Source organism: Leopardus geoffroyi, chromosome A2 (genome assembly GCF_018350155.1).
Source record: "Leopardus geoffroyi isolate Oge1 chromosome A2, O.geoffroyi_Oge1_pat1.0, whole genome shotgun sequence".
NCBI lineage: Eukaryota > Metazoa > Chordata > Mammalia > Carnivora > Felidae > Leopardus > Leopardus geoffroyi.
In genome coordinates, this window is record NC_059331.1 from 108,891,864 (window position 1) to 108,919,057 (window position 27,194).

Sequence of the window (27,194 nt, forward strand, 5' to 3'; positions counted from 1 at the left end):
CCTCCCCCCCTCTTTTTTACATCACTGCAACCAGGATGTTCTTAATCTTTAAGTAGATAATTATATCAGGCGTGGTTTGCAATGGAAAAATAAAAGATATATTCATTTTTCAAAATGAGAGTTCAAATCTAATTTCATACACTTTAATCTCCATAAATGGAATTTCAGCAAAGCTTTTGTGTCTACCTCATTTAAAGACAAGAGTGCATCTCTCACCCCAGATGGATACAGCTTGGAGATACAGTCATGTATCCATTTCTTTTCACTCTATCCTCTCCTTCTTCTTCTTTTTTTTTCTTCTCTAAATCTTTAAAGGCCCATTCCAATACACACTTTTGCCAGGAAACTTAAATCATATGTTATTTACTTAGTCTTCTACATGTATCATCCACTGCTTCTCAAGAAAAACAAATAAAAACAAAACTTATAACACAGAGTATAGTTATTTCTCAATCATCATGCCTAGGAGATCTTAATAGCGCATCCAAGTTTGCATATCTCTTGGAGGTGAGGGCCACATATTAATGTCCGATACTTTCAAATTGCAATCAATGCCTTACGTAAAGCCTTCAGTGATTTTCACTTTTCTATGCATTTACAGCCTTTATGATTGATATTATGGAATTGGAAAGTATTTCACCCTAGTTGTTTAGGTTAAGCCTGTCTTAGCTCCCTATATTCCTATGGGAAGCAACAGATTAATACATTGGGGGGTGAAGGACTTAAGAGTCTAGATTTGTAGCATGGTGTTACTGCATTCTAGCTCAATGACCTTGGGCCAACTATTCCATCTCACTGTACTTCAACATCCTCATCTCCATACTGAAAATAATAATACCCGAAGTATTATTGGAGTGAGGATTCAATATATCATTCCATATCAGGTAAATGGAACAGTTCTGGGCACAGAGTAAGTGCTCAATAATTGTTAGCCATTGTTCTGTACCTCCTGTAGTCCCATAAGCATTAAGCAAACAATAAGCATCATTTGCATACTTTCTCACTTTAACAATTCTTTAAAATATCTGATTTGATTTAAAAGCTGCTTAGTGTTGAGTCATAGTATAATTTAACTTGAAAATTAATTGAAAAATGTATATTCCAAATGTTACTTTAGTGAATTTAAGGACTCCCTGATTTCTAGCTTCGGAAGAGATGAAAATACATACAATTTAAAATATTAAAAAAATAATAATTTGGCTTTTAGGCACCATCTCTCAGCTTTAGCTCTGCTACTTAAATTGTTTTAACTTTAAAGTTGTAGTAATGTGATAGATACACAATCCTGAACTGGATTTCAAAAATGCCATTCTGTAATATCAACAGATTTCCGAATAGAAAATAATGGTAAAAATACTAATGGCACTGTGTTGTTAATGCTAAATAATTCAATATTTGGCCATGTGTAATATGTATAATATGAAAGTATAGAATTATAGCCACGGAAACTAACATATGAGAAGAAATATATACCAATGAAGAATATTATTTGTACTTCATTAACTGAAGGTAATAAAAATTCCTATGGAAGGAGAATTCCCATTTAAACAAAAACTGCATGAAAAATGAAAGCTGGAGGACTGAGGTTACTGAAAAATATAAACAATAAAATTCTAACTATACTACATGATATAACAAGGCTATCAGAGTTCATATATGTAAAGTAAGTAAAATACATACAAGGCATTTCATTTTAGTTTACTACACCTACTCAACAGGAAAATTTCTGGATCTACTTTCCCTGCAATTCCAATGAAATCTGTGTAAAATGCATTTTCTTTGTTAAATGAAATCTTCTGAATTACAATATATAATTGTTAACCCTCAATATAACAGAAGAAGGAGAAAATTTGAGTAATTTTATTCCTATAGCATTTGCTTTGTCTAACTTAATTTCATCACAAAAATCAGGGCAAATCAGTGTTTCATTAGCAGTTCAATCCATTCTTAGACATAGTCAAATATTTCTAGGAAATAGTTTATTCTAGAATTGTCCATTTTTCTTAGCCATAAAACTCTAGCAGTTGTCAAATCTTACTATCTCCTAAATATGTTTGAACTCTGTCCTTTTCCCTTCAAAATCACCTATATTGCATAATTTGTAAAATAACTTCTAAGTTCTTTTGTTTCTAGTGTGAGACTTATCAGATCCAACTTACAGAGGTACCAGGTGGCTCAGTCTGCTAAGTGTCTGACTTTGGCTCAGGTCATGATCTCACAGGTTGGGAGTTCAAGCCCCACATCAGACTCTCTACTGTCAGCACAAAGCCCACTTGAGATCCTCTGTCCCCCTTTAACTCTGCCCCTCCCCTGCTCACACGCCCAGCCTCTCTCTCCCTCTCAAAAATAAACATTAAGAAAAAGAAAAAAATCCAACCTACCTACTGTTGTCAGCAGAATAAAACCCAACTCTTTTTTTAGACAGGTATAAGGCACACATACAATGCCTGACATATATAGAGAGGTAACATTTTAAAATAGAACAATGTTGTCTTCCTCCCCTTTAAAAATTCCATTCCTGGGGCGCCTAGGTGACTCAGTCAATTAAGTGGCCAATTCTTGATTTCAGATTAGGTCATGAACTCACAGTTCAAGTCCTGCATCGGGCTCTGCACTGACACTGTGGAGCCTGCTTTGGATTCTCTCTCTCTCCTTTCTCTGCCCATCCCCCACTTGTGGGCATGTGTGCTCTCTCTCTCTCTCTCTCTCTCAAAATAAATAAATGAATATTTAAAAAATAAATAAAAATTCCCTTCCTAAATTGGCATCTCTTTGTTTTGAAAATGAAAATCTTTTGGCTTTATAAATTAGTTGGATAAACTTGGCACAAGAAATCCAGACTCAAAGTAGCTTAACAAAATGAATGTCTTATTTATTTATTTACTTACTTACTAATTTATTTATTTTTCCCCCAATTTAAAGCTGGTAATATTTTATTTATTTTATTTTTTTTTACTTTTTTAAAATTTAAATTCAAGTTAGTTAATGTACAGTATAATCTTGGCTTCAGGAGAACACAGTGATTCATCTCTTACATATGACACCCAATGAAGAAGAACATTTTATTTTTTTTTAATGTTTATTTATTTTGAGAGAGAGAGAACATGAGCTGGGCAGGGGCAGAGAGAGAGAGAGAGAGAGAAAGAGAATCTCAAGCAGGCTCCGGCTGTCAGCACAGAGCCCAAAGTGGGACTCAGTCTCACAAACCACAAGATCATGACCTGAGCCGAAATTAGGAGTTGGACACTTAACTGAGTGAGCCACCCAGGTGCCCCAAGAAGAAAATTTTAAATTTTACATGCCAATTTAGAGATATGGTGGGCTCTTGCTAGGGTTCCAGCTCTGCTTTTCAGGTTTTTGACTGCCTTGTATCAGCTAATTACTCTCATTCTGGCTCCTTTCATGGTTACAAGAGGCTTCTAACAGGAACTATGGAACATAATTCCCATCATGCATCTAGTTGGAGAAAAACTGGTTTTCTCTTCCATGGAGCTAGTGTTAAGTTTCTCACTGATCTCAACCTGTTTATATCCACTTACTCCTTAGCCAATTATTAGAGAAGGAAAGAAATTACTATAATAGGTTTATTGATATATGGGGAAAAATCATCTGGAACATAATGAATACTGAAGAGTCAATCACATAGTCCCTTCATGTAACATGTCTAATTTTTTGCATGTTATAGCCCTAGATTTGCCTACACATACTCTAAATGCTAATCATGACAAACTACCTCTTGTTTCCTAAATGTGTCATGCTCTTTTTCCCCATTAGCCATTTTCCTCCTTTGCCAATAATGCCTGTCACCATGTCTCCAGTGACTCATCTTAAGCATTCTTTAAAGGTTAAACTAAGTACCAGTTTTTCTGAATAAATGTTCCTGATTCCATCAGACTGAGTTAGGACCCCCTTTCTTATGACCTTGCTTACTTCAAGCACAAATATTTCTCAACTTCCTGAACATTAGATTACTTGCTACAGCATTTCAAAATACTAAGGGCCTGAAACCACTCCCAAGTATTCTGATTCACTTGGTTTGGGTTGGAGTCTGGACAAGGCAATTTTTCTTTAACTTCTCAGGTGATTCCAATGTGAAGTCAAGGCTGAGAATCCTCTAGCATATTACTTGCCACATCTATTATAGTATTTATTGCTCTCTCCTACTAAGTTGTGAGTTTTTGAAGATGGGACTACATTTTCAACCTTTGAATGCTAAGCACCTGAAAAGCATGTCTGATACAAAGTCAGTACTCAAAATTAGTCGATGAATGAGTTTCAAAAGAAACTGAATGGGTATTTCAATTCAATAGCCATTAATTGCCTACTGTGTGCTGAACTTTATAGGATGTGTTGGTTGTTATACAAAGATAAATAAAATAGTGTCAACCTTTAGAGGAAGTTTATTCAATGCAGGGCTCAAAAAAGAACGTACTGATAGCAGCATCAGAGTACTACATCTTCATTTACTCTTACATCTTAAATTACTATTCCAATATTTTCAATTGAATAGAGCAAGTCATTTTGTTCCTTAAATAATGCTCCTTTACCATATGTAATTGAATGCATAACTTTTTAAAATAGGGTCTTGTGAATATATATTTATTAATACATAAAGTCTAACTATAAATAGTTCTCCCTCTTTTTTGTCTTTATACAAATATGTAAAATATAAAAGAGTTTCTACTTTATCTGAGCTTCAAAATAAAAATGCTAAAAGAATCCAGCAAATTTTACTTTAGTTCAATATCCAAGGAAAGGCAGGTGTTCACCAAATAGAATGAGAAAATTAAAAGCAGTCTAACTGTAGAAAGTCCCTTTGAGCCACAAGCTTAAATTTTTTAATGGTTTTACAATCTTCTCAAGCTGTCAATGGAAAAAAGTGGCTTGACATTGAACACATACCAAGTCAGTAGCATAACTATTTTATAATGTCTGATTGGTCAACTGAAAAAAAATAGCTTAAAATTCAATCCATGTGATGGAAACGCCACTTAGAAAAAGACCATTCATACTGCAGTGCTTCAGGAAAATTGTGGTTATAAGAGTTCCGATTTCATTCAGCAACAGGATTCTTAAAGAATTACAAGTGGAATCGTTCCTAGAATATTGCATGTTGAGTATTATTAATATGAATTTTACCATCATAAAATTAACCATTAATAAGAAAATATGTTATTATGTTTTCGTTCTATAGGTTAAAAAAACTTTATATGTTAAATGAAGAGTCTCATATTAATTTATGGGAAACTTTTGGGAATATCCATTCATAATTCCTCCAGAACATTCACACATTAATTTAACTAAAATGTATTGAATACTTGCTATCCTTGTTTCTCAGAGTGAAAGGGGTCTGCATAGTCATGTGTTCAACTTTCACTTCTATTACTCACAGATTTAAAGTCTTTTTAGGAAGCCTATGAGTGGATATTACTGATTATGTGTTGCAGAATTACAGATTACCTGAGATAGAAGGCTTTATATGTTGACTAGCTGTCTGCCATGCAGAAATAAATAAATAAATAAATAAATAATAAATAAATAAATAAATAAATAAAAATTTAAAAAAAATAAATCAACTGGTGAATTTTTAAAATTCAAAACCTGTTACAGAAAATTATTATGAAAAGATAAATGGACTTCAACCACATTTAGAAATTAGAAATATCTCCCATATTTCAATATTAGACAGTTTTGAGGCCTGTAAACTTTTAACTTTTAAATTTGTTAATTTCAAATAGATGTCAATTAAATAATTTTGAAAAACCCAAACCCATTGATTCTCTTTTTTTGTTTTTAAGTTTATTTATTTTGAGAGAGACAGAGACAGCACAAGCAAGGGAAAGGCACACAGAGAGAGAGACAGAGAGACAGAGAGAGACAGAGAGAGACGGAGAGAGACGGAGATGGACAGAGAGGGAGAATCCCAAGCGGGCTCAGCACTGCCGCTGCTCAGCCCACCACGGGGCTTGAACTCACGAACCATGAGATCATGACCTGAGCCAAAATCAACAGTGGGACTCCTGACCTACTGAGCCGCCCAGGTGCCCTCCTCCACCAGCAATTTTCTTTTACGCTTATTTTCCTGTCTACCTTGGGGTTTTTTCCTTGTTGATTAGCAGTTTCCAAAATGAAAAGGGCAGGGACAGGGAAAGAAAGCATTACAAATCAAACACAATTGGCCCTATCTTGGTTATTGGCTTTGAAACACGATTTAATAGTTTTGCTTGGTTTCTTAAATAAAACGCAATACTAAGGTTTTGTTTTGTTCTGTTTTTTTTCTTTCAGTTTATTTATTTATTTTGAGAGAGACAGAGACAGTGTAAGCAGGGGAGAGGCAGAGAGAGAGAGAGAGAGAGAATCCCAGGCAGGCTCGCCATTGTGAGCAAAGAGCCAGACACAAGGCTTGAACTCATGAAACCTTGAGATCATGACCTGAATTAAAACTGAGAGTTGGATGCTTAACCTAATGAGCCACCCAGGCACCCCTGTTTTGTCCTGTTTTTTAAACAGACTTTATTTTTTAGGTTCAGAGAAAGACTGAGCAGCAATGATAGAGTTCCCATTTAATCCCTGCCTCCATACACACAGCCTCCCCCACTATCAACACCCCTGACCAGAGTGATACAATGAAGAACCTACACTGACACACCATCACCCAAAGTCCACAGTTTACCTTATTTAGTGCTCTGTCTTGGTTTGTATATTCCGTAGGTTTTGACAATTGCACAATGACATGCATCCGCCATTATGATATCATACAGAACAGTTTCACTGCCCTAAAAATCATTTGTGCTTTGCCTGTTCACTCCTCCTTCTCCACAACCCCTGGTAACCACTGATGGTTTTACAGTCTCCACAGTTCTTCCCTTTCTAGAATGTCATGCAGGTGGAATTATACAGTACATAACCTTTCCAGATTGAGTCTCTTTGACTTAATAATATGTACTTAAAGTTCCTCCAGATCTTTTCATGGCTTGATAGCTCATTTATTTTTGCCACTGAATAAAATAATACCCCATTGTCTGGATGTACCACAGTTTGACCGTTCATTTACTGAAGGACATCTTGGTTGCTTCCAAGTTTTGGAAATTACGAATAAAAATGATATAACCTTCTGCATGCAGGTTTCTGTGTGGACATAAATTTTCAACTTCTCTCAGTAAATACCAAGGAGTGTGATTGCTGGATCATATAGTAAGAATATGCTTACTTTTGCAAGAAGCTGCCAAACTGCCTTCCAAAGATCCATTTTATGATCAATGACAGTATCTGCTGCTTCCCATTCTCGCCAGCAATCGGTGTTGGCAGTGTTTTGTACTTTGGCCACTCTATTAAGTGTGTAGTAGTATCTTGCTGTTGTTTTTCCAATTCCTTAATGATTTATGATGTGGAGTGTCTTGTTATATGTCTATTTGCCATCTTTATATCTTCTCTGGTGAGGTGTCTGTTTAGGTCTTTGGCTCATCTTTTAACTAATTTATCTTCTTATTGCTGAGTTTTAAAAATTCTTTGTATACTTTGGACAATAGTGCTTTACCAGATATGCCTTGTACAAATACTTTCTCCCAGGCTGTGGCTTGTCTTCTCATTCTCTTGACATTGTTGTTCACAGAGCAGGAGGTTCTGTTTTACTTCAGTGAGGTCCAGCTTATCAAATCTTCTTTTCCTGGACTAGGTCTTTGGTGTTATACCTCAAAAGCCATGACCATATCCAAGGTCATCTAGATATTCTCTTACATTATCTTCCAGGAGATTTATAATTTTGCATTTTATATTTAGGCATGTGATTCATTTTGAGTTAATTTTGAAGAAAGTAAGGTCTGTGTCTAGAATCAATTTTGTGTATGTGGATATTCAGTTATATTAAGATTTTATTTATTTATTTATTTATTTATTTATTTATTTATTTATTGTGACCTATGCCTTTTGTGATAAAAACTGTGAATGTTTGTGAGCGTCTGGATGGCAACCAACTCTTGATTTGGCTGAGGTCATGATCCCATGGTTTGTGAGTTCAAGCCCCGCATTGGGCTCTGCACTGACAGTGTGGAGCTTTTTTGGGATTCTCTATCTCTACTCCTCTCCTCCAAAAAATAAATAAATAAAATAAAATAAAAACTTGTTAAAGTTTCATTGCATTTATTTTTATTTTTTTACGTTTTTAAAATTTATTTTGAGAGATATATAGACAGCAAGTGGGGAGGGGCAAAGAAAGGGGGAAACAGAATACCAAGCAGTCTCCCCATGCTGTTAGCATGGGGCTTGAAGTCACGAACCATGAGATCACCACCCGAGCCAAAATCAAAAATTGGATGCTTAACAGACTGAGCCACCCAGGAGTCCCACATTTATTTTTAAAATGCATTGCAAAGTTAACAATAGGAACAGCCATCAAGGCCAAATCATCAAAAATCATAACTTCAAAGTTTATGAAAAGAATACCCTTTCAGGTTTCCAGGGTTGCTAAATTAGTTAAGTGTCTGACTCTTGATTTTGGCTCAGGCCATGATCTCATGGTTTTGTGAGATCGAGCCCGACATGGGGCTCTATGCTGACAGCGTGGTGTATGGTTGGGATTCTCTCTCCCTCTCTCTTTGCCCCTCCCCTGTTCACTAGCACATATGCATGCATACATGTGCACCCTCTCTCTCTGAAAATAAACTTAAAAAAAAAAAGAACATGCTTTATAAAAGCATCAGACAAATATACGACAGAACACTTTTATAGGAACCAGAAGAAACATTTCCCTATTACATTTTAAATTACATATTACTAGAAAAATAGTGAATAGTGATTTCAGTATTAACTTGGGTAGTATTAATAATTATTAATCAGACAAATTTACACCTACACCTAAACCGACAAAATGCTGTCTGTAAATAGGATGGCAAGGTTCCTACAGTAAAACCCAAGCCACTGCTTTACAGAAATACTGAGAGAAAGGAAAGTGAGGAAATGAAATATCCAGCATGTTCATTCAGCCTCTAATTTAATAATTTATATATCTGAGAAGGTAAACATCTACCCTTTAAATGTGAAAAATGTACCTTTATCATAAAAAGATATGTGGTGTGTGTTATGCCCAGAATTCGTGATCCCCAAAGACCACCAGGGAGCCGAGTCCGATGCAAAAGCAAAAGAGCCTTTATTCGAGCTAGCTCCCTCGAGCTCAATCCCCTACCTGCACCAACGCAGTGGTGAGATACTGGGGAGAGAGAGCGAGTTTCAAAAAGACAAAGGTTTTATTGGGGCCTAGGGGCAGTTGGTGAGGTAATGGCTGTGGCCTCAGCCGATTGGCTGGGGAAGGGTCTGAGTCCTGTTAGGCAGGTGGGGGGGGGGGGTTACTCAAGGGGAGGAGGTGTGGTCAAGGTGAAGGACACAGAACAAGATGGAGTTGGCCGGCGTAGGCCCACCCTTTCAGTGTGAAGGGTTAAGAGTTATTGTCTGATATTGTGATACATTAAATGTCTTTTCCTCAATAAGCAAGTAATATCTTTTCACCATGCATTCTTAGGATGAAAAGTCAAAAGCTGTGGTGAGTGTGTGTGTGTGCACTCACATGCTCCCATGTGCATACACATGCTCTTTTTCCAAGTATGTGATGAGGCAAATACAGAATTTTTTACAAGACTTTGAGAAATGCCTATTTATACATCTTCCCAAATCAAGCACATGATGAAATCCATGGGGCACCTGGAGGGCTCAGTTAAGCATCCGACTTCACCCAGGTGAGGATATCACAGTTTGTGAGTTACAGCCCTGCATTGGGCTCTGTGCTGACAGCTCAGAGCCTAAAGCCTGTTTCAGATTCTATGTCTCCTTCTCTCTCTCTGACCCTCTCCCACTCATGCTCACTCTCTCTCTGTCTCTCAAAAATAAATAAACATTAATTTTTTAAAAAAATAAGAAATACACCCAGAAATGAGAGGAACAAAAATCACTGGCAAAAAAAAAAAAAACAAAACAAAAAAAACAAAAAAAAAACATGATATAGAAGAGAGTTAAGTATATGTGTGGAAAAGTTACATTGATTAAAGGATTTTTTTAATGTTTATTTATTTTTGAGAGTCAGAGACAGAGTGTGACCAAGGAAGGGTCAGAGAGTGAGTGAGTGAGTGAGTGAGTGGGAGAGAGAGAGAGAGAGAGAGAGAGAGAGAGACAGACAGACAGCATCCGAAGCAGGCTCCAGGCTCTGAGCTGTCAGCACAGAGCCTGATGTGGGGCTCAAACTCACCAACCATGAGATCATGACATGAGCCAAAGTCAGACGCTCAACCGACTGAGCCATCCAGGTGCCCCAGAGAAGTTACACTGATTAAAGTTTTCGTGCTCCATGCACACATTATTTCAATAATTTGCCCATATTTTCTCTTTTCTATCCTAGGTATATTATTAAAATAAGCAGATTTTCCTTTTCTCTTTCCTTTCAACCCCTGATCCATTTTCCAGTCCCCCAGTGATTCCATGTCAGCATGCTGTTTTTAACTAGACAAATAGTACACAGATTTATTCCTACAGAAACAATCTCTGGTAAAATCGTAGAGGGTCTGCTTGAATAATACCCAAAAGTTAACTGTGTGCTTTCCATTGGCCAGAAATAACTCACAGAAAATGAATCCACAAAGCAGTCAATGGAATAGTATAACCCTCTTAGGGGAGCCATTGTACTATTAGAGAAATCTGGTAGACAACCAGCCTTCATTTTATACACACACACACACACACACACACACACACACTGTACTGTGTTTGGTATAAACTCTGGTAAGAATAAGTCAGACTATTGATCTGTGAAAAGTTTTCATATGAAGTCACATAATGTTATCTTAATATTCTTTTCATCTACACTGTATCATGATGGTAACATTTGACATCCATTTACTGCAGTTGTAACAATGACAATGAACTGGATTGCAGTATTCTAAAAGGAGAATGAACTGACTCTTACACATAAATTGACATGCATTGGAAAGTTGTTATATGGATAACATGGAAATTGGTAATAAGGGATGTGTGTCTCTTAAACTTCATCCCAGAATTTATTTCAGGGGGAAGAAAAATCTCACACTTTCAGTGCATACAGGATTCTGTATTTCTGATATTAACTATAAACATTAATCTGACAAATTTCTTTTACTAAAGTCACTTTGGAATTTGGTGGCAGGGTTAACACTAAAGATATGAAAACTGAAGATGAAAATGAAATTTTTAGAAATAAAACTCTATTTGTCACATGGGAAAAATCATTAACTTTTCAAGTAAGAATGTTTGACTATTGTCATATCATGGTTCTGCCAACGTGAAGATTCATGGTTTTATGCTGACATGTTGTGTTCTAATTTTTGTGTTATTTTTAGGCATTCACGCGCTTTTGAAACTTTCTATGAACGCACTTGGATCTAATGTCCCTGAAAACAAAGAAAGGTGATTTTTATGAAGGAAATCAGTACACAATTAAAAATGGGGACACATTCTCCATTTGCATCAATCCAATTTAAGTATGTCCCTTAAAAGAAAATGTCATTAAGAAGTAACAGTATTCTAGTGCAGGGATTTGGAAAATCTTTTCCCCTTCCAAAATGATATTGGAGGGAATTTCCAGACCTTTATTCCCTATTACACTTGATAACTTTCTATCTTATCACCTCAAATTCCGATGTTTCCTAGCACATCTACACACTTAAACACAAACACACTAACTACTATATCTACATTGTGTTCTCTTTTGTCCCAGTCACATTTCTTACTTCATCTAATTTACAGATGGTTAGATTTTTTTTTTCTCCTAATTCTGGGCAAGAGGCAGGATTTATCATGTCCGGACTGAGTGTGAAAAAGGGCAGAATGAAGGTGAAGAGAACATACCCACGCCTGGCACTCCTGTATGTCTCTATATTCTTAATGGGTAAGACAAATTAAAAAAAAAGAAGATCAGAAGAAGATAAAAATGGAACCCCCTCTACACATCCCTTTCTCTCCATTTGTTAATAAGTATGAAGATTTTTTTAAATATCAGTGGTCTTCTGTGGGCTTCTGCGTTCTCCTTCAAAGACAGGAGAGCAAAAAGATGTAGTTGACTTCATTCTGTTCACGGAAGGAAACAGAATTAGAGTCTGGTGGGAGACTCTAAAAAGCCAGGAGAGAGGGTAATCATGAGGCCAAATTCATGCCTCAAAGGAACACAAAAAGGATAAAAGTAAGATTCCTGGACAACAAACTGTGCTCCTAGTAGAGCCTTTTTCCCAGTCCACATTTCCACTTCTTCCCCAGCCCGTGCAGACCCCTTATCCCAGATGTAGTGCTACCAGCAACAGCTTAGAACTCATGATATGCCAAACACTGCAACCAGGTAATGTGTTCATATTCCAGCGTCAGGGCTGGGTGTGACTGTAGCCACTGAGAACAGAATTTTGACTGAATATTTGTTTTGTTTGTTTGTTTGTTTGATTTTTTACAGTGTTCTTTATGCACGATACCTAGGCTAAACAGAACACTGTGGGTCTTAATGGAAATACAACCATCACTGACAACACTGTTTTATTCATTTGCTCAATAAATATTCATTAAAGCATTGTAAGGATGTATTCCAACTTGCCAGCAAAAGAGAATAAAAGGTTTCTTAAAGGACCACACGTTTCTTAAATTGGTGATTATCTGAATATGGGTGGGATTAAAGTGTGTATTTCAAATTTATTAACTTTTCAACTTAGATAAAGGCTTAATGTTCACTTGCACAAAATGACAAAAGACTGAATTTCAATTATTTTAATCACCATAATTTATTTACTATGACTTCTCCAATTAGATGTGTTGGTTGAAGTCTTCTTACTTGTAAAGCATATATAATTTATATCCTAATTATTATTATTTTTTTTTAAGTAGGCTTCATTCCCAGCATGGAGCCCAGTGCAGGGCTTGAACTCAAAACCTGGAGATCAAGATCTGACCTAAGAGTCAGACACTTAACAAATTGAGCCACTCAGGTGCCCCTATACCCTAATTACTAAGACAACAGATTCCCTCTTTGTCTCTATCTATGCAGATAGATAGATAGATAGATAGATAGATAGATAGATAGATAGATATACACAGACCAGATCTCTCTATAGATCTAAGCTTACACATAGAGAATAGGCAGAAACAGAGATATCTCTATCTTGTAACTAATACATATCTTATATCTAATATATGTCTTATACCTTATATCTAAAGATATGTATCTTTCTATAGATAGAGAACCTTTCATTTTTCTTAAGAATTAGGACACACACACACACACACACACACACCCTTAGCAATAGGGGTATAGGTGTGTGTGTGTGTGTGTGTACACATCTATCACCTCAAAAAGGAATACAAACAGGGAGAGTACTAAAGATTTCTGCCAAAAAAAAATAATAAATAGAAAATGACATGATCTGAAAGGTACTTTCTCTGTATACAATTTTCATAAGATTTTAAATTCATAAAATACCTTCCTAATTTGAAGAAAGTAATACCGTTTTTGAGAAAGACACTACACCAAAAAATTTATTTCTGAGTCCAGCTTCAGATACAGGGAAATATTAAGAAACATTTTACTGCTAATCACACAAAATTAACTTTCACATCTATAATAAGTACCACATGATATTTAAAAATCTCTACACTACCAAAGAAATAGAACGTTATAATATTTAATGTTATTTAGTATTAAGATTTATTTTTTGTCAACGCATTTTTTAATTGAAAACACTTTTAAGAAGAAAGGAATGAATTAAGGAAAAATAATATTGAGATAGTTGAAGAACTACAGTGGGCGTTGGAAGCAATAAGCTGAATTTTGACTTCTCATCAATTTCTAAACAATTGTTTTGACTTTAGATATCTGAATACACAATATTTTAACATGAAAGAGTTTAGTTTAAAAATGTTTTGCATTTCTCATAACACCTTAAAATATAACATTTATATCTGTAATATGTACTTGATACACTGAACTGCAGAAAAATATTTTCTTGAACTCATTAAGGTGAGCATAAAAGGCTTTTATTTTGACAACTTCTATCCACAAAATTATCATCAAAAATGGAGGTATTTAACAGTGTGATACGAGCCTAGCCTATCGTTTACAAAGTAATAACCTGGCTATCATATAATCTTAACTACTTTCATACAGTAAAAAGAGGCTCTTTTCTTGAAAATGATATTTACTTTGAGAACCAGTTTCTAAACAATTGCATTTTCCCATATAATTTAATTTATTCAGATACTTATTTCCAATTTTCTTTTCCATAAGTAGAATATTTATTGTTTTAAATAGTGTTTCTAGAAAAACAAATTAGCTTTAAAAGACCCATAAATGGACATTCTTAGGTGACAGATGAGCCCTACTAACTGTGTAATCCTTTGAACAAAGACATTCGCTAATTATTGTATGTGCACATTATTTTAAAATTTATATTTTAAACACAGAATACAAACCAATACGCTGTAATTTTTCAAGATAATTACATGTTAAAATATAATAACAGTATATCTAGGAAAAAAACTTCTAAGAAGTGTTTTATTATTGTTGTTGTTGTTATGAAATGATCCATAATATGGAGATGTGGAAAACCCCTATTTTTCCAGTGGCCAGATGTTTTGAACCTGTGTTGACTGAACCATAAAAATGGCTGACTCTACCACTAAGGAAATTAAACCTGAAAGATATATTTCCTTGTTTTGTTCCTCTTGTTTTTTTTCCTCTGAATTACTTGCTTTTGCTACAAACTTCAGAATCCTTTCTCTTATACTACAAAATTATGTATTAACCTCTCAAGTATGTGAACAAGATAGTCTAATCAGTTATGTGGCTGAAAAGTGATAAAAAAAGAATGCTGCGCCATTATTTATTATTATTATTATTATTATTATTATTATTACTTAGCCCTGCATGATTTTAAAAGTTTAGATGTTCTAGAAAGGAAAAGTTGCACTGGGAACAAAATATACTTAGATGTACAGACAAGAAAGGCCATGTTTCCTAAAAAGACTCTACTTCCCACACTTGTATGATCTACCACTGAAACCCAGAAGTAGGGAAAAATACAAAAACAAAAAACAACTTAAAAAAGAAAAATTGGAAAATGTGCTTAAGTGTTGGAGAAGTTAGAGTCTGTCAGGAACTGACCAGACTTAGATATCTTAATTACCAGGAGTAACATTCCAACAAAAGTACTTGACAAAATACAATGACATTTCTGATAATTACCTGGAAAAATCAATTCTTGGTATGTTTAATACCTAAGAACATTCCTCCAACAGATTCAGCCTAATATGAAATTGGCTTTTGAAATTCTGAGAGGGCTGCAATGATGTATTCATCTGTGACACTAAATCACACCCTGTCAGCGCCATCTATCAGTTGCAATTTAAACTACAATGGAAAAAGACTAAATGCCTCTGACTGCAAACTACCAAAATAATTTCTTAAACCATGTAATATGTAGTTGTGTGTAATATGAAACATTTTCTTTTGAACTCATCATTTTATATTTTTTCTATGGCTTCATAATAAATGATGTAGGTAGTTTCCAGTTAGTCAAAAGTATGTAGTCACATAATCCATGAATATATAGAATCACATGTCACACAAAAATACAGTTTCCTAGACTAATTACTATTCAAAAACTCAATTATTTTCATCACAACCAACATTTTCTCCAGGACAATCACAGTTTGATCACATCTTTCTAACCGTGTTGGTTTGTCATGCAGTGAATATTCTATGTATCATTGGCTTTCTCTAGGGTCCAAATAAATCCTATCTGCTATGCTAGTACAGATATGAGCCTGACATTTAAAGCACAAAAGGTTAGTCTTTATTTTTCTCTTGTGGTACTTGAAAATAAGTGAAATGAAACTTATTACTAAATCATTAAAGCATTATTACAAGATGTTTTCATACAGTTACTTGGTTTTGAGCCTGTGGAATGGGAAGCACAATATGGTAAATTGTGCCTTGAAGCCCTTGCTTTAGTTAAAACACATTAAACTCGGTCATGGGCATGTGGTATACATAGGATTTTCTTTCCAAAACTAACAGTCAATTGGCTCCTTTCTCATTTCCTTCTCTCCTTGTCTTCTTCTTCCTCTTTCTCCTCCTCTTCTGACAGAAGCAGAGAAATTATTGGAACATTTTGAAATAAATGTCCTTTTGGGGCCCAACATGTCTCTCTTTTCACTACACAATTAGAAAAGCAGAAGAGGCTATACAAACTCGAGAACCACTCCAAACTGTGAGGTCGAAGGGTAAGCAAGTTTCCAAGATGAACCACAAATGCTTCCCCATGGGTAATCGAATTGGCTTTGGCACTTGAATATACTTGAAAGATTGAAAAAGATAATTTTCTTATAAGCATAAACAATAAAAAGTTGTACACATGAGTTACTTGCCTCAAGGTATTTCTTCTTTATAATGTCCATTATGTATTACAAATGAAATGAATGAAAAGAATACATGTTGGATCATAAAGCTGTATTTGGTTGACTTCTTCTTTAAAAACTTTATAAAGAAGTTTAAAGGCCCACAAATAATGTTCCAATTGTTTTCCTTTTAGAAAAAAAGGAGTATTCAGTTTGCACTTGTCCAGACCTCAGCCATATAAAGGCCTTTTCCTTTTTGAAAAGGAAGCTTTTTATACCCTTGGTTGACTTCACAAAAAACAATCTGGGACGCAAATGTAGGCAATTTAAACTAGTCATATGGGTGAAAATCTCTCTGTCTTCATCTCACTCAAAATATTACCTAAATGTAATCTGAACCATTTAGAGTAGCTCTACTTAAACCGTGTTATGTTTTCAGTAGTAAAGACTGATAACTTGATAGTTCCCAAGGGTTTGATTCTTACAGTTTAAGTACAGAGTTGACATTGCAAGCTATTTTCTGAAAATCCCCAGGGCTATGTTAGAGATGAGATAAGTAAAGATGTATAGAGTGGTTTAAAAATTTGTGGGTATCTTCAAACCCAGTACTATTAGTCAACTTCCCTAAAGATTTATTCATTCTCACATAAATATCAGCTTTTAATTGGTAATTAAAAGAGATAATGAAAATTTGGCTTCAAAGTTCTAAATATTTATATATGTATATATTAATTGTACTTGAATACACCATTAAAAAACATTTCATAGGTATTATTTTTCTAGAGGTTCTCAGATCATTTTTTCATTCTCTAACATAGAATTAGATTTTCATTACCAGAAAGGATCTCAGTTCAGGCCATCATAATTTATCCTCTGGAGTATGGTTCCCCTTCTTATCTATGTTGCTAACCTCAGTCTCACCATTCTTCCATTTATCCTTTCCACAGTTATTAGATTGATCTTTCTAAGGTGTTTACTACACCATCACTGCATAAAAATACAAGCTGGTCCTCAACAATGGTCTCTCATGATGACATTTCATATCCTTACTTCTCTATCTCAAACCCAAACTCAGCTACACTGATCAATGGCTGTTATATTATTTTATTTTATTTTATTTTATTTTATTTTATTTTATTTAAGAGAGAGTGTGAGCGGGAGACAGCAGGTGGGGGAGAGAGATGGGGGAAGGGAGGGAGAGAGAGGGAGAGGGAGGGAGAGAGAGAATCTCAAGCAGGCTCCATGCTCAGCATGGAGCTGACTTGAATCCCAATCCCACAAATCTGGGATCATGAGCTGAGCTGAAATCAAGAGCCAGACGCTCAACCAACTGAGCCACCCAAACACCCCACCAGTTGTTTTAAAGATCTTGAGTTTGCATACACACACTCTTTCCCCCACGCAGTCCTATCCAAAATCTTGTATGTTTAGAGCATCCTCACTCATATTTTAGTACCTACTAAAACGACTTTATGAGAATCTTTATTGACCTCTTGAACCCCTCTATCAGAATGCATGCCTGATTTAGTAACCCTAGCACTGGATAATGCCTGACTAGAGACTGTTGATCAGTTTAAGTTCACTGAATAAATGAATGGATGACAGAGTAAACAAATCAACTCAGTAGCTTTAGAAACAAGGAAACTGAGAGGTAGTTTAAGAGACTTGTCTAAGTCCACTCTTTGATTGAAAAAAAATAGCACTATAACTCAGATGCCAATTTCATTCAGTGTTCCTCCCCTTCTTACATATTGATAGCCTTTCCAAAAACTTCTTAGTGTCAATAGCATTAATTTATGACTAAATCTTAATTACACACAACGTCCTGGTAAGAATAAGATGCTATTTTTTTTTTCTTTTTATTTAAACAAACTATGAAATCTAGAACAGTGCAATTTGAACACAGTAGCCTCTGCCCCATGCCTGAGGGAGACAGCACAGCTTTGGGAACTATGATTGAGTGACAGCCCTACCTATGAAGTAAGTAACCAGGCTACCCACTTAGCCCTCTTTTCCATGGTTTCTTAAATAGTTGGGTTTTCCTGACTTTTTTTTCTTTTTTTCTTTTTCTAAGGTTGGAGAAGTACAGCCAGCTGGCTAGAATCTGCTTCCCATGTGTTCTTAATAACTTTTATTTCCCTAAGGGCTAGCCTATGCTTCTCAAACCTGGCTACACATGAGAATCACCAGGGTAACTTAAAAGAAAAAAAAAAAAAAATACCAACGTGTGAACCCATAACCAAAGATTCTGATTAAATTGGTCAGGGGTGGATCCTGGGCAACAGTAGGTTATAAAACCTTCCATCTGACTCTGATGTGTGGCTAGACCTGGCCATCTCTACTTTTCAATTTTTCAGGAGAAATACCAGAATGGCATGACCTTTAATTCAGTCTGCACATCATTTCTGCACACTACTTCCAGGGCAGGGGATGTTGCATACTCAATATATACTGACTAGTCAAATGTGGAAAGAATGATGCATTTGAAAAGATTATTCCTTTCTTCTGTTTTCGGTTGGGAATGTGACTAGTCAATAATGCCGGTGAGGACCAACTGGAAGAGAAGAAATCATTTATTCTTTACCATCAATATGTGACTGTGTCTTGAAATGAATATCCTGGAATCTGATTCAGACTTGATTTTGGAAACCCCTGCCCCTCCTCCCCTCCCCCCACCTCCTCTCCTCTGGAGCCTTAGGCATGTGGTCAAAGAATATGAGTAAGGAACAGGGAACCAAGTCCCCTAATTTATCTTTAATTTCTGTTATTTTCTTACTGAACTCCCCTTCTCCTATATTAACTCTCCCTTCCATGGAATAGGTGATGTAAAATAGGTCCTACATCCATGTTAAAAGTTAAAAAGATAATGTTAGTATTTTAAACAAAATAAAAGAACACAATAGAAGAGATGATAGCATTTCACTTCACGACAGAAGAGATAATAACACTTTAGTGCTTTAGGCCTGCCTAATTAGTGGTGCTTCTCCTGAGACATTAATTTTGGTGTCAGTGGAGGTTAAGGGAAAGGAGGTTGCAGCTAAAGTGCCAGTGACATTCTGAGGGTTCTGGACACTGAAACCTCAAGTTTATATATACCGAGGGCTGGTGGCCAATTTCACCAATGTGTAAACTGATAAACAGAGAGAACTGATTGCAAATAAAATGCATTGTGTATTTGGCTTAATGACCATACCCTAGAATGAGCGACTAAGAATAGAGAGAACCCGGGTCGCCGCAGCCCAAGACGGACGCGGACCCATCTAGCAGGAAACAGCGGCGCGCCGAGCTCTCCTCCGCGACCGCGTGCGGACTGCTTGTCCTGGCCAACTACCACAACTGCACGAATCGACACGGCCCAGAGACGTACCTGGAGCACAAAAGTTCTCACGCTCCGCCGTGCCGCGGGATCTGCGCACCTTCGCCCACATCTTGGCTGCTGTTGAGTGCTCCTACAGCCCCTTCCCAGGTCATAGGCGTGGTCCCCAGACACCTCAGGGATCACTTCCGCCTGGCGCACTGCCTTCTGGGGGAAGCCCCGGGCCGGAAGTCTGACTATGAGGCCCACGCTCGCCTGCAGGGCCTCTTGCCCCCTCCGACGCCTTCAGCCAAGTGCTGAAGGAGCAACCCCTGGGCCTGGCCGATAGCAGCCCCAGTCCTGCCAACCCGTCTCCCGCCACTCCTCGGCCCACAGCATCTTCCCAGAGCCCCAAGCTGTTGCCGTCCTCGCTGACGCCCTCTTTCCACTCGGACAAAGGCATGTAGAGCCCCCACCCCACCCCACCCCCCGGCCAAGGGAATCACAGGTACTGCCATCTGTGCAACATCAAGTTCGTCAAGTTCACAGGTACTTCTGTGTGTTCACCTTCATCGTCCCCAAGAAGTGTTGCTGTTCCTCGAAGTCCAGTGAATATGTGAAGTGAGTCACCTAACAGAGAATGGACTGGGGGCCGCTTTCCATGCACCACCCCCCCCCCCAACTTCTCTATCCAGGAACAAAGGCCAGTTTTCCCACCTGCCGTGCTGTCCATTGCCACCCCCGCCTGGACCCTCGGCACTTAAAGTTCAGTTTGATGAGCACAGCCTCAATAGCCTAGAGTTGAAGGAGCACCTAAATTCCATTCGAATTACTCCGGAGAGTCTCCTCTGTTTATCTGAAACATTCATCGTATTTATTTATTTTTTTTATTTTTGGAGAGAGAGTGTGTGAGTCCGGGAGAGGGAAAGCAAGATGGAATCTTAAGCAGGCTCCATGCCCAGCCCAGAACCCAGAGATCATAACCTGAGCTGCAAAGGGTTCATTAAAATAACACTTTCCTTAAGTAATAAGAATAATAAAGAGTTCCAGAATGTAGATATCTATGCACTTTGATATTCTTTTGGTAAAAAAGAAATGTACCCTTGGATGGGGAAGTTTCCAAGGAAGGCTTTTCACCAAGAAGATCAGACTGTGGAAAGAACTACAGACTTGTGTGAGGCAGGAAGAGCAAGAAGAAAAGACAAGGAAAGCATTTTAAACGTTCCTGATACTTCATAGCAGTAAGTTATTTTTATATAGTGTAGATCAGAATATTCTTTACAGTAACAAAAATATTTTGTGTACTTTTAAAAGGCTTCATGCATACACTGGTAAAAAAACAAAAGAGAAAAAAATGCTGTCATTTTGAGGAATTATGATGATGATTGTTAATATTTATGTGCCAAAGCAATAACAACAAATGTTATTTGGAAGATAACATTGAATTGTAAAAATTTCATGAAATATTATTGTGCTTTTCATATGGACAAGTAAACCTAGGCTTAAATGATTAAATCACATGTCTAAAGTCCTGTAGCTGAAATGTGATACATGCAAAATGCAAAACCAAATTAGTCTTGTTTTAGAGTCTGTGATCTTAACCACTCTGTTTTGTGATACTTAGAGGAAAACTTTTCCCAATTTCTGGAGTTAAAGAAGTGGAAAATTATCCAGACTAGTGGCAATGCAAACCATCTGAGAAGGGAGAGTCAGGGACAGGGAGTGTGGCTTTCTGAGAGACAGCATTTCATCACAGCTGGTATTCTTGGGAACCCTAGTAGAGACTCTGTGAAAAAGATTTAACATGAAAAAGATTTTGTTGATACTTCTGTGGAGGGTTGATTAGAAAAAGAAAGATACGTCAGAAGACTATTTTAATAATTAAAATGAAATAAAGACGTGGACTTCATTTATGGTTGTCAAGATTTGTGGAAGTTGGTAAAGGAGAAGTTACAGACAACTCTAAATTTTCGGACTAGTGGACTAAAGAATTATGGTGCCATTGGGAGCAATAGGAAAATTCAGAAGTGTCCATTATTTGATGACAGAAAGAAAAATAATTCACATTTTACTGGTGATAAAATCAAATTGTAAGCAAAGATGTAAGATAGATCTTTTCTTATTCAACTGCATCGTCTGCCTGTTCTAGACAGATCTTCTGGGTATGTAGCTGAGAATGTCAACATCAAATTTATATTTTGTGGTCTTTGTCTTGTTCTTTGAGGATTGTGTCTTCTCATTTCTTATGCTTATTTCATAAGATATGAATACTTATCCATAAGTATGGATACATATCCATAAGATATGGATACTACACTGTTATGCCCTGATATTCTGTCTTGTTTCCCACATGTATCCAAGGTCATGGAGACCTGTAACTTAACCCAGTGATTACAGTTTCTAACTAGCAGTAGTTCTTTGGTGCTTTATATATACTTGGATCTTTGCTTATTGACAGATATGCCTAATTCTCATGGTGCCATATTTTGCCTATCACCCAATATATCACCTTGATAACATTTCCTAGCTAAACTTGATTCCAAAGAAATATCATCATAGGTATCTAACTAGTTTCCAGAGACTAACAATTTCCAGTAGGGCTCATTCTACTGGGCTATGGTCCAAATACATATTTTCTTTGGTTCCCCTGGATATGCAGAATTCCTTAATTTTATTTAATATAGTGGATGAAATGTATTACTATAAATCTATACACCAATAACCAGTATACCATCATGTTTCCTTTCTTTTACTTTTTTTTTTAATTTATTTATTTTTGAGAGAGAGACAGTGCAAGGAGAAGAGCAGAGAGAGGTAGATACAAAATCTGAAGCAGATTTCAGGCTCTGAGCTGTCAGCACAGAGCTCAACCATGATGCCTCTTGAGGGGCTTGAACTCACAAACTGTGAGATCATGACCTGAGCTGAAGTCAGATGCTTAACCAACTGAGCCACCCAGGCACCTCTTCTTTCTCTTACTTTTTAAACATGGGTTCAGAAAAAAAGGGAAAGTCACCAATAACTTCAACATTTTTCTTTCTAATTTACTCATGAAAGTCATTCCTATGTTTGACTTGGTCAAATTCATCCCCCATAAGTAATCACTACTGAATTTGCTAAATATGCTTTTCTGACTTCCATATGTTTATACATGTGCACATATGCACTTTGATAACATTTATTATATTCATTTACTAGTCTCTTTGTTTACAAATTGGAATCATGCTGCAGACATTGCTTTGGGTTTTTTTTTTTAACCACTTAATAAACTATAATGTGTAGCTTTAAAGGTCAATACATCATACTATTTAGTAGTTTTACTGAACTTTGAATGGAGGTACTATGATCTTTTTTTCTCATTTTATTGTTTACTGACACTGAAACTGCAAGTAATGTTTGCAACAAGTATTGCTCTGCATGAGGGTGTAGGGGTGTGTGTTTTTGTATATGTGTGCTCTCAGGCTAGTATAAGTGAATAATAGACTCTTAGAAGTTGAATTATTGGGGCAAGGAATAGGCAAATTTTAAAATTATATACATATTCCCAGATTACTCTTCAAAACCCATATCTACTCAAATATTTATGAGTGACCTCTTTAATACATCTTTCCCAGCACTGAATGTTATCCATTTTTTAATGTAATTAAGTAGCTATGTTTTAAAAGTTTAATTCTGAGGGCACCTGACTGGCTCAGTCTGTTAAGTGTCTGACTCTTGATTTTGGCTCAGGTCATGAATTCATAGTTCTGAGATTGAGCCCCTTATCAGGCTCCTCCCTGGGTGTGAAACCTGCTTAAGATTCAACTTCTCTCCCTCTAGCTTTGCCCCTCCTCTGCCTACAAACCGTGCTTGTGGTTTCTCTGTATCAAAAAAAAAAAGCTTATGTTAAATTAATGAAGGTGAGGTTCTTTTTGTGTTTGCTATTTACATTTCTTTTAACATTAATTTGCAACTTCATTTCCTTTATTCATTTTTAGTAAAGGAATTTTGCTGAATTCTTTTCAAAATTATTTACTAAGTTTTATTTCACAGATTTTACTAAATATTTTGTGTGTTATTATTTATTAATATGTTACTGACATCTTTGCTTTGGTGTAATTTGTTAAGATCAATTAAATTTATTCTTCTGTTTGAATATATTTTAAACTTTATGATTTAAACAATTGTTCTTGGAATGATTAAAAATGTATTAAAACAGCCACAGTTTTCTTTTTTGGACTACAACCAAGCGAAGACTACATGAAGACATAGACTTCATTTATCCAAATGCACACACAATTGCAACAAACTCACAACACACACATACTAGACTTTAAAAACATGTAAAATATGTCAGCCTTATAGTATCTGCTCTTAATCACTGCAGTATGTTAAGGGAAATTTTGAAAGTGCTTAGCAGACATAATTGAAGTACTTACAAAGAATTTAAAACTTGAGATTGTGCTTTCCAGAAGTACTGTTTTATACAGTTCTTCATGTGCTATATTTTTAAGGCATGGCTGATTTTTAGCAATATATGGGAGGCACGTATAAACAAGTATACCTACTATGTTGTCTTACTACAAAATAGTTTCCAAACTTTATACTGATTATAAATATAGTGATAATTGGAGTTTAGGAACTAGATTTATGGTAATAATTAGACTGCAGTGAATATATTTTTAAAAATGAGAGCTGAGGAGTTAAAAAATAAATAGGAAATGAGAAATTATAATTGGAGAGAGATGCCCAGGAAGCAAATCCCAAATCACAAAAGGAATCAGGACAAATGTATTTCTACAAGGGAAAGTTTCCTTGAGTCATTTTCTCACCTTTCTTTCAGCCCAATCTCTCTTCATTCCTCTACAGGAATAAAATCAATGAATAGAGTTGAATAGGTCTATACCCATATTTTAATAGAAATCTATACCATTCTTTTATTATTATTTTTTTCCTATGAGTAAATTAAATCAGCTAGATATTTCTTTCATGACTCCGGAGCATCTTGGGTAATGAAAAAGACATCTCTAAAAGAGTTTCAGAGGAGATAGTTCTTACTGTCAGAGAATTATAACCAACACAAATGTCCCTTGTCTTCTAGGTGAATAGTTGGTATGCAATCAGGTTAAACATTATGTATATTAGAATCATTCAATATGTTGAATTGATGAATGAATATCCAACATTTATTGCATATTAATGATATACTAAATATGATGAGCCAAACCATGAAAGTTTCTTTCATGAAACCCAAACATATTTTAGCAAAAACACATTTCAATCCAGTTTATAACAATAAAGAATATGATTGTATAAATAATGGGCTTTGGGTTCTCAGATATCCAGATTCTTGTCCCATCATTGCACTTAGTAGCTATATGACCTTGGGCAATTTATTTGACCTCTTAATTATGTTGTCAGGGATTATTTCCTTCCATCTTTCCAGAAAGTATAATAAGAACACCAAACTAGAAGTAGCACTGTGGCTTGGTTTCAACTCCTTGCTTCTTATACCTACTCACTTCAGTGAAGCTTCAGTTTCCTCATCTATGAAAAAAGGAGATTTGATCAGGAAATTTCTTAAGCCTCTTCCATATTTTAGGACACAAAGAATCTTTGTCTTGACTCTCTCCTGTTCACAAGGTAAAATTAGGTTTCTTAGTGCTCGCTCATTCCTTTATTTTTAAGTGCTCTTGCAAGGCTATATTTTGGAATTGAGCAAAATATGTTGAATGTTTTAAAGTTTCAAAATCACTTATTTACTGGAAACAAAAAACCTTTGCCATTAGATTTCAAACACGATAGGAGTTGTTTTAAGAAACACAGTCTACACACTACAATTTATTTCCCAAGGGCTCTGTAAGAAAGACCTCTCCTAAAACTTACATTTTTGGAAAAGGTGGAGCTGAACTCTCATCTGTAGAAAACATCTGTCAGAATATATGACTCACTGCCAGAAGCCCTCTTTTGGAATCCTTTCTTAATAACAACAATGTATAACAAAAAGATGCTTTGTATTTCAGTAATGCCTTTATTTAGACCACCTTTCCAACCCATTTATAAACATGTCTAAGAAACACAGGCTATGTCTAGACTACCAAACACAAAAGACACCAAAATTGAACAGGAAGAGTGTTATACTATTGCTAAACTACTGTAGTCAGTAGTCTGAATATTCACATTAGTTTATTCCATTAATAACTTTCATAAAGACTATAGAAAAAAATTCAAATTTTATGGCAGCAGATTTCATTTAAATTTTCCTCAATAGATTTAGACACATGTAAAACATCTTTACTAACTGTGATGGGTGCTGGTAGCTCAAAGAAATGTAGGCTATGCAGGACTTATCCACATAAAAAGGTAAAAATCAAAACAAAAGTGTTAAAATCTTTCACCCATTTTAAATTGTGTTATAGTCTAATTATCTGATTATTGAATTAGGTTAATTATTTATATATTCAAGACAAAATTTCGTTCTCAGATATAGGTAATGCAAGTATTTTCCCCAGGCCTTTGCTTGCTTTTTTTTTTTTTTTTTTTTTTTTTTTTGGTAACAGTGTCTTTTGAAAATTACATGTCTTGTAATTTCATATAAATTTTAGAAACAAATTTTTAATTTCCAAAATAAAGCCTACTGAGATTTTGATTGAGATTGCATTGAATCTAAATAAGAATTTGGAGAGAAATGATGTCTTAACAATACAGAGTCATTCAAATTATGAATATAAGAAATTTCTCCATTTTTCAGATTTTTATTTTATCCCAGGTAGGTTTCCCAATTTTCAGTGTATAGAACTCACATGTCTTTTGTCAAATTTCTACCTAAATATTTCATATATTTGATATCATTAAAAGTGGCATTATTTTCATAATATCAATTTCCAGTTGTTCACTACTAATGCAATAGAAATATAATTAATTTTGTAAATTGATCTTATATCCTTGCAATTTCATTAAATTCATTTACTAGTTCTGATAGCTTTCTTCATAGATTTTCTAGGGTTTTTTTTACAAAGATCACTGCCTTTTCTTTTTCTACCTGAATGCACAGGCTAGAATCTCCAGTATAATATTGAATAGAAATAATGAAAATGTACCACCTCGCTTTGCTCCTAATCTTAGAGGTAAAGCATTCAGTCTTTCACCATTAAGTATAAATTGTTAGTTTTTCATATATGCCCTTTGTCAGGTTGCAAAGATTTTTTCACAATGTGGATATTTGAAAGCATTTAATCAGACTCTACAGAGAACACAAATGTGAGACTATTACTTAGAGGCAAAGAATAAGGTACAAAAGCAAAAAGAGATTGCAAGCAAGCAACAGGCGCCAGACATTCCATAACAGATTTCCCAGGGCCATTATTCATATGTATGTATCACACATGTATCATCCTATGTCTCCATCTTGAACAAGCTGATCTGTGCAAGGAATGTTGGCTTCAAGCTTCCATTGACCATCTAATTGGTCAAGCAGGCTTGTCAAAGTAGTTAGGCTATAATGCAAGCATCAGTAAAGAAAGTGATCATT

At 35.6% G+C, this 27,194-nt stretch overlaps 2 long non-coding RNA genes across 2 annotated transcripts in view; one reads left to right on the plus strand and one right to left on the minus strand.

The window, feature by feature from the left end:
* LOC123606503 overlaps positions 1–18,889 on the plus strand; it is a 39,517-nt gene extending 20,628 nt beyond the window's left edge. Inside the window, exons 2-3 of the long non-coding RNA XR_006716317.1 lie at positions 11,358–11,424; positions 18,275–18,889. This is a non-coding gene — a long non-coding RNA (uncharacterized LOC123606503). The remainder of the gene's footprint in view (positions 1–11,357; positions 11,425–18,274) is intronic.
* A 6,782-nt stretch (positions 18,890–25,671) lies between these two features.
* Positions 25,672–27,194, minus strand: part of LOC123606507 — an 88,124-nt gene continuing 86,601 nt past the window's right edge. The window contains exon 4 of the long non-coding RNA XR_006716320.1: positions 25,672–27,159. This is a non-coding gene — a long non-coding RNA (uncharacterized LOC123606507). The remainder of the gene's footprint in view (positions 27,160–27,194) is intronic.